At 39.0% G+C, this 8,655-nt stretch overlaps 1 protein-coding gene across 1 annotated transcript in view; it reads left to right on the forward strand.

Annotated features, from left to right (window-relative positions):
* The window catches only part of PIAS1 (protein inhibitor of activated STAT 1), a 220,618-nt gene that overhangs the window by 53,955 nt on the left and 158,008 nt on the right, over positions 1-8,655 (forward strand). The gene's annotated exons all lie outside the window — the stretch shown is intronic.

Below are 8,655 nucleotides of genomic sequence, written 5' to 3' on the forward strand. Positions count from 1 at the left end.
TGACATAGAAATATTAATCACTGTTCAGAGTTGTGGTATCATTGTCATCACCACCAGCCACTCACACTAATTTAGGGTATGGAATCCTTTTCAGGATATGCTCATGAAAGAATAATTGGAGGCTTTTTTTTTTTAACGACAAAAATGTTCTTTTGAGGGGGATGAGAAGCAAGGAGATTGGAAAGAGCTTATGAAAAGCTGGTAGGTAATCACAATTCTATTCTTTTAAATATTTCTATCTCTTCTGTATCTCTTTGATGCCAATTCAGATAAGAACTCAATTCAGATAATTCAACGTATTTGTACATGTGTGTTGTTTTTCTTGTTTGGTAGAGGAGTTTGTCTATCAGGCCTAGACAAACTGAATCTCAAATTCTTGTTTAAGTGTTGAGAAGATGTAGCCATAAGCATGTCTTTCTCCAGCCAATCAATTGATCATCAATCAACCATGCCTACTGAGCATGGACTACGTGCCCAGACCTGTGTTTGGAAGAATACAGAGGGGAATAGGGCACGGTTTCTCTCTTCTCTAAATGAGTTTATAGTCTGGTCAGATAGTCCTGGGTTCAAATCCTAGGCCTGTAATTTAGTAGCAAAGTGTAACTTTAGCAAGTGATGTTGTAATTCTGAGCTTTTGTTTCTGTCAAAATGGGGATAATGATAACACCTATCTCACAGGGCTGCTGCAGCAGTTGAAGGAAAGAGTGGGAATCTTGTGCAGGGTGCATCTACAAATGTTGGCTTTCTTCCCCTTCCCTTAGTCTTTGGCCTGGAGAAGCTCCAGTGGAAAGGGTCCTAGGGCCCTATGTGAAGGTCCTATTCTCAAGGCCAAGAGCCATTACCTCCATGGTCACATGAAAGGAGGACCATGGTGGCTGGCTTGAAACAAAGGCTGTCAACTGGCTGCCTGAGGGCCAAAGCCAAGCTTAGGCATTTCTTATCTTTTTTTTTTTTTTTTTAAAGATTTATTTATTTTATTGATTGATTGATTGATTGCTATGTTGGGTCTTCGTTTCTGTGCTAGGGCTTTCTCTAGTTGTGGCAAGCGGGGGCCACTCTTCATCGCGGTGCGCGGGCCTCTCACTATTGTGGCCTCTCTTGTTGCGGAGCACAGGCTCCAGACACGCAGGCTCAGTAGTTGTGGCTCACGGGCCCAGTTGCTCCGCGGCATGTGGGATCTTCCCAGACCAGGGCTCAAACCCGTGTTCCCTGCATTAGCAGGCAGATTCTCAACCACTGCGCCACCAGGGAAGCCCTAGGCATTTCTAATGTGTCCTATGTGATGTGAAAAAAAAAAAAAGAAATTGAATCCTTTGCAAATGTTTAAATATCAGAAGATATCCATAAAATCCGGAATTTGGGGATTCTCTTGAAAATCAGAAGATTCTGGCCTTTGACACTGAGATGGAACTGACCAGAAGCCACCTTCTTTGAATGGGTCAAGTATTCTCCTGGTTGCTTTTGGCTTCCCACAGGGAGATGAGCTATGGTGAAAGGACACCATTTAATTCAGATCCAGTCAGAATTCAAAGCTTAAGTGAAAGAACCAAGCCAAGAGTGATAAGCTAGGGCAGCAGAAGCCCTAAGAAGATGCCCCAGAAGAGTAAAGGCTTAGTTCATTCATTCATTCATTCACTCGCTCATTCATTCAACAAATATTATTACTGAGCACTTTGGTGTACAAGTTGGCTACAAAAGAAAGAACATTTATTGAGAAGCTACTATGTGTCAGGCCCTAACGTGCACTGGACAGCCCCCCACAACAAAAAATTATCCAGTCCAATATATCAACAGTGTCAAGGTTGAGAAACCCTGAATTATAGGCATTAATATGGATGAATCTCACAAATACAATGTTGAGTGCAGAAAGCATGTTGCAGAAGAATATATACAGAATAATACTATTTTTCAAAAGTTCAAAGGCAAGAAAACAAACAGAATACATTGTGTAGGAATTCACACATATATAGTAAAATTATACTGAAAACAAGAGAAATAACAACAACAACAACAAAATCAGTTTCCCTGGTGGGGAAACTGGGGGATGGGCTTGGGAAGGCATATACAAGAAGATGCAGTGCTATTGGGATTTATAATTCTTAAAGTGGGAGATGGGTTCATGGTTATTAGTTTTATGCTTCATAACTTAACGTATACATTACATATATTCTTTTATAAGTATCAAATACTTCAAAAATAAATTAATATATTTAAAAGTATATTTTAGTTTATTTTTGAAAGAATATACACTGTTCTGTTTACAGTGGTATGTCTGGGGACCAAGTTGATGGGGGACTTTCTCTTTCATTTCGAAATTGGTTTTATCTTTCATGATGTATATGCAAATGTTTGTATTGGGAAGAAAACAATAAGGAAACAAACAAGGAACAACTATATTAGAGTGTCTTCACTCACAAGTGCCATGTTTTAAAACTTCAGATATACCTAAATGCAAATATTACCACCATAATTCATCAAATCTAAAATACCTCAGTTATAAGATACAATCATCATTTTATGTATCACTAAGAATGAACAAAAAAATGCTGCCAGGGCTTCCCCAGTGGCGCAGTGGTTAAGAGTCCGTCTGCCAATGCAGGGGACATGGGTTCGAGCCCTGGTCCGGGAAGATCCCACATGCCATGGAGCAACTGGGCCCGTGTGCCACAGCTGCTGAGCCTGTGCTCTAGAGCCTGAGAGCCACAACTACTGAGCCCATGTGCCACAACTGCTGAAGACCATGTGCCTAGAGCCTGTGCTCCTCAACAAGAGAAACCACCGCAATGAGAGGTGCGCGCACCACAACGAAGAGTGGACCCCGTTCGCCACAATCAGAGAAAGTCCACGTGCAGCAACGAAGACCCAATGCAGCCAAAAATAAAATAAAATAAATAATTAAAAAAAAAAATGCTGCCAAATAAATACACAATACTTTCTTATCACTTCGACTTTTCATTTTATTTTATTTTACTGAAGTATAGTTGATTTACAATGTTAATTTCTACTGTACAGCAGGGTGATTCAGTTATATACATATATACATTCTTTTTCATATTCTTTTCCATTAGGGTTTATCACAGGATATTGAATATAGTTCCCTGTGCTATATAGCAGGACCTTGTTGTTTATCCATTCTATATATAATAGTTTGCATCTACTAATCCCAAACTCCCAATCCATCCCTCCCCCTGTCCCTTGGCAACCACAAATCTGTTTTCTATGTCTGAGTCTGTTTCCGTTCCATAGATAAGTTCACATGTGTCATATTTTATATGTTGTTTGTCTTTAATTTTTCCATAAGGTATGAACAGTAGCACATTTTTAGGGATGCTTGTTTAATACATATTGAAACATTTCTTTAACAGGTACTATAAAAGTATTTATCTGCACTTGGTGGGAACATATTTGTAGTTTAGAAGTAATTACACATTTTAAAATTTGCAAGTCGTGGCCCTGTTTGCTAATATTTAAGAAGCATGGTATACTTTTGACTTCCATTTGTACATGGTTATTATAAGTATTCATGTATCAGAAATAGACCATTATAAACCAGTCTTTTAACATTTCTGATAGCTAAATTCTATCAGTGGCTTTCAATTAGATATCCTAAAATGAGAAATTCTTTATTTTAGCCTAGAAACTAAACCTTTGTTTTTTCTAACTCAGTAATTTAAATTATGATAAATTGGCCTGTTGAAATTTACCCTTAGAACTCTGACCTACCTTAAAAAGCAGAGTTCTGAGAGGCTCCATATGTGTCATATTTTAGATTCCACATATAAGTGATATCATATGGTATTTGTCTTTCTCTGTCTGACTTACTTCACTTAGTGTGATAATCTTTAGGCCCATCCATGTTGCTGCAAATGGCATAATTTCATTCCTTTTTATGGCTGAGTAATAGTCCATTGTATATGTTTACCACATCTTCTTTATGCATTCATCTGCTGATGGACATTTAGGTTGTTTCTGTGTCTTGGCTACTGTGAATAGTGCTGCTATGAACATAGGGGTGCATGAGTCTTTTTGAATTATAGTTTTGTCTGGAAATACACCCAGGGGTGGAATTATTGGATCATATGGCAACTCTATTTTTAGTTTTTTGAGGAACCTCCATACTGTTCTCCATAGTGGCTGAACCAATTTACATTCCCCCCAACAGTGTAGGCGGGTTCCCTTTTCTCCACATTCTCTCCAGCATTTGTTATTTGTAGACTTTTTGATGATGGCCATTCTGACCGGTGTGAGATGGTACCTCACTGCAGTTTGGATTTGCCTTCCTCTAATAATTAACGATGCTGAGCATCTTTTCATGTGCCTATTGGCCATCTGTATTAGACTTCTCATTTTATACTTATTGAAAGAGCTCTCTCAGACTCATTTAGACATTTGCTTTTATTACATAGCATTCATGTGCAAAAAGGGAAATATAGGCAAATAAATTGGCTAAGGTATTCCTGAAATATCTTCACATTCCAAGGCCAACTCTCCTAGGTCACTTTTCAGCTGAGAGTAATCGAAGTCTGTTTTCGACACAATATTGTTCTCTCTGCCACCAAGAGCATTAGTGAGGCAATGTATCCTCAAGGAGTACTCCGTAATTGTTTCTGACAAACCCCTGCCTTCCATTCTGTTAGTTGATCTTACCAGAAGATGTCAACAGAGGTTTTCAAACAACAAGCAGGACTCATGGTCCTTCCCCAGATGTTTTCTAAATGGTTTGTTGACAGAGACATTGGCAGTTTGCAGCAGTCTACTCAGGTCACAATAACCAAGTTCACATATGTATGGGTGGTGCCAACTGTGCCATGACCCCTAACTGGCCAAAAGCCAGATGCCATTGATTGCTATAGATGTCTCAATTTCAGGGATGTTATAATGTGAAAATGATGTACATTGATTATAAGATGCCATTGATTGCTATAGATGTCTCAATTTCAGGGATGTTATAATGTGAAAATGATGTACATATCAGAATTGATGAATTACAGAACAAATGTCACCTCCCCCCAAATGCATTTGTGCCCCAAAGTAGAAAATAATAAAGTAAAAATGATGTAGAGGGTAGAGAACTGCAGGCAGGTCACAGGCCTTCAGGGTCTCGTAAAAACAGGGGTGTAGGGACTTCCCCAGTGGTCCAGTGGTTAAGACTCAGCATTTGCACTGCAGGGGCAGGGAACTAAGATCTCCCTGCGCGGCCAGAAAACAAAAAACAGGGGTGTAACAAGAACTAGTGTTGGAAATATCGTATATTAACACATATATGTAGAATCTAGAAAAATGGTACAGATGAACCGGTTTGCAAGGCAGAAATAGAGACACAGATGCAGAGAACAAATGTATGGACACCAAGGGGGGGAAAGGGGGGAGGTGTGATGAATTGGGAGATTGGGATTGACATATATACAATAATATGTATAAAATAGATAACTAGTAAGAACCTGCTGTATAAAAAATAAATTAAATTAAATTAAAAAAAAAAAGAACTAGTGTTGGGAGTAGTTCTCCCCAGGTACAGGCAATAAAGGGGTGGGGTCTCCCTAGAGGACTTAAAAACAAAGATAACCAAAACTTCAGTTATGAAATCTGCCAACCCTAGGAGTCTTCTATGGTCCCTTCCAGGGACTCTGTCTTCAAATTTCCCTGTAGTTCCCCAAATCCCTCCTCTAGGCCGTAATCCTTTGAGTTATGACTTTTTTTTTTTTTTGGCTGCATTGGGTCTTCGTTGCTGCGTGCGGGCTTTCTTCTAGTTGTGGTGAGCGGGGGCTACTCTTTGTTGCGGTGCGCGGGCTTCTCATTGTGGTGGCTTCTCTTGTTGCAGAGCACAGGCTCTAGGCCTGCGGGCTTCAGTAGTTGTGGCACGCAGGCTCAGTAGTTGTGGCACATGGGCTTAGTTGCTCCGCAGCATGTGGGATCTTCCCGGACCAGGGCTCGAACCGGTGTCCCCTGCATTGGCAGGCAGATTCTTAACCGCTGCGCCACTAGGGAAGCCTGAATTATGACTTACTGTTTTCTCAATTTCTTTTCTGTAGTCCAGCTGTTACAGAGTGTGGTTCGTGGACCCTTGTTGATCCCAAGACCATTCCAGGGGGTCTGTCAAGAACTATTTTCATAATAATACGAAGTTGTTAATTGGCTTTTTTCCCAAGGTTAACATTTGCACTGATGGTGCAAAAGCAATGATATGATGGTACAAAAGCAGTGATGGGCACAGTTGCTGGCACCCTAGCATGAAGTAAGGCAGTGGCACCAAAGTGTACTGGTAGACGTTGCATTTTTCACCACTCTGCACTCTCAGTTTGAAAAAAAAAAGAAAAGCTGGATTCACTCAAGAGTGTCCTTAATGAAGCAGTAAAAGAATTACTTTTATTAAATCTTGACCCTTTAGTACCTGTCTTTTTAATACTATCCTGTATGATGAAATGGAAAGTACAAGTAAAGCACTTCTACTAGATACTGAAGAACAATGGTTGTCTCAAGGAGAAGTGCAATTGTTCTGAGATGCAAACTGAATTCCCTGTTTTTTTCCTGAAACATCGTTTTTACTTAAAGAAGACTGACAAAAACTGACAAGGGTGGTTATTGAAACTTGAATATTTGGTAGACATTCTCTTAAATATAAACAAAGTAAGCCAGTCACCTTAAGGAAAGCAACTGATAGCATTTGTTGCCAATGATAAAATTCAGGTTTTTAACCAAAAACTAGAAGTTTGGAAAACCTGTATTTGCCATTGAGAACTTGACAGCTTACCAATACTGAAAGACTTTTCTGATGAGATTAGTGGCAATATTAACAAACGTGATTTTTTTTTGATATTATACAATGAACTATGTCAACATTTGGAAGTTCTGTATAACTCAGTGAGCCAATACTTTCTAAATGACCAAAACATAATGTTACAAAATCACACACGAGTAAAATGATCCATTCAAAGTACATGGATTTTAATATAACAGCGTGGGAAAGGTTCGTGATGTGGTTTCATAATCCACATTGAAACTGACCTTTAAGAAACTTATTTGATTTAATAAAGTTAAACTTAATGAGTTTTAGAGTGGTAGCAAAGAGGAATATTCACAATTATCTGAAAAGGCTTTTAAAATACTCCTCCCTTCTCCATCTACATATCTGTGTGAGGCTAGGTTTTCTACATGTACTTCAACCAAAACAACATATCACAGATTGAATGCAAAAGCAGATATGAGAATCCAGCTGTCTTCTGTTAGCCAAACATCAAAGGAATTTGCAATGCCACTCTTCTCACCATTTTTTGTGTGGAAAATATAGCTATTTTTCATAAACGATATTATTTATGTCAACATGTAACATGACTTTGTTATTGTTATTTTCAAAAGAATAAAACAATATTTTAAAATGTCCTCATTTTTAATTTTTAATACTGTAGATAGTGACAGATACAGCCCACATAAACAAAAGTTCTTAGGATCCTTGATAATTTTTAAGAGGGTAAAGCAATCCTAAGACCAAATGATTTGAGAACAGTTGCCCTAGTCTAAGACATCTGTTTCCTTTATCTCCTGTCCCATTTTGGTCTCTGGAAGAGTTGCATTTTTTGAGTGCCTACTATGGGCAAACACTCATAAGTAGGATGACAGAGTTATGAAATTCACAGGACTTGGCATCTCATCCTATAACTCCTGGTCTCTGCTTTCAGCAAATGTCTACGTAGATTTTCTCCAAGTTATTTTCTTCCTCCTCCTTTCTTTGTATTCACTCATTCATTTAGTAAACATTATAGAACACCCTTTAATAATAAACAAAATTAACTAATTGTTATCAAACTCTTACTTGACCCAGACACTATACTTCATACAGTTATCTCATTTAGTCCCTTAACAACCCTGTGAGGCAGGTATTTTACAGGTAAAAAACTAAAGGTTAAATGAATTAAGTGAATTGATCAAGTGTGTGCAGGAAGTAAATGACGGAGTCAAGATGTGACCCCAGGCCTAGTGAGCTGCAGACCTGGTGGGTTTAGCCTCTGTCTTACGCTGACCTAAAATTGTGCTTAGGAGGGATATGAATACATTGATAGGATTTAGTCTCTGTTGTTTAGGAGCTTATAGACTAGTAGCGAAGATTAAACACTTTTGCAAACATTTGGTATTTTAAAATTTATTTCTGCCCTGTCTTGTTCAAGGAAAAAAAATTTTTTTAAAGACCTTTGGTGGTTTATATTCGTTTACTGCCTGATTCTCCCAAGTGTTTGGGAACATTAATAATCCCGCGCTGAGGACTGACCATGTACTTAGCAGAGCGTTGGAGAAAGAGGGAAAAAAAAAAAAGCAAAACTGGACTTCCACTCCAAGAGCTCACTGATTAGTGTGTATTATGGGGAGGTTGGGGGGTTGGTGGAAAGGCTCACAAATAGCTACAATACTGGGGAGAATCAGACAAGTTCAGTAAAAAAGGTACACCATCTGAGGTGGTGACAGAGATTACTGGATGGAGAGAATACGTCTGATTGCGGCAACTAGGCAAAGCTTCTGAGAAGAGGTGGCATCTGAAGGGAAGGATGAATTGAGGCAGGAAGAGATGATAGGAAATGGGAAACCTAGGTGGGCAGAAGGATCCGTGCAGTTGTCAAAGCTTGGCTCCTCTGGAAGCAGACACCGAGACAGAGTGCATTAGAG

The sequence above is a fragment of the Balaenoptera physalus genome (genome assembly GCF_965194825.1).
Source record: "Balaenoptera physalus genome assembly, chromosome: 2".
Lineage (NCBI taxonomy): Eukaryota > Metazoa > Chordata > Mammalia > Artiodactyla > Balaenopteridae > Balaenoptera > Balaenoptera physalus.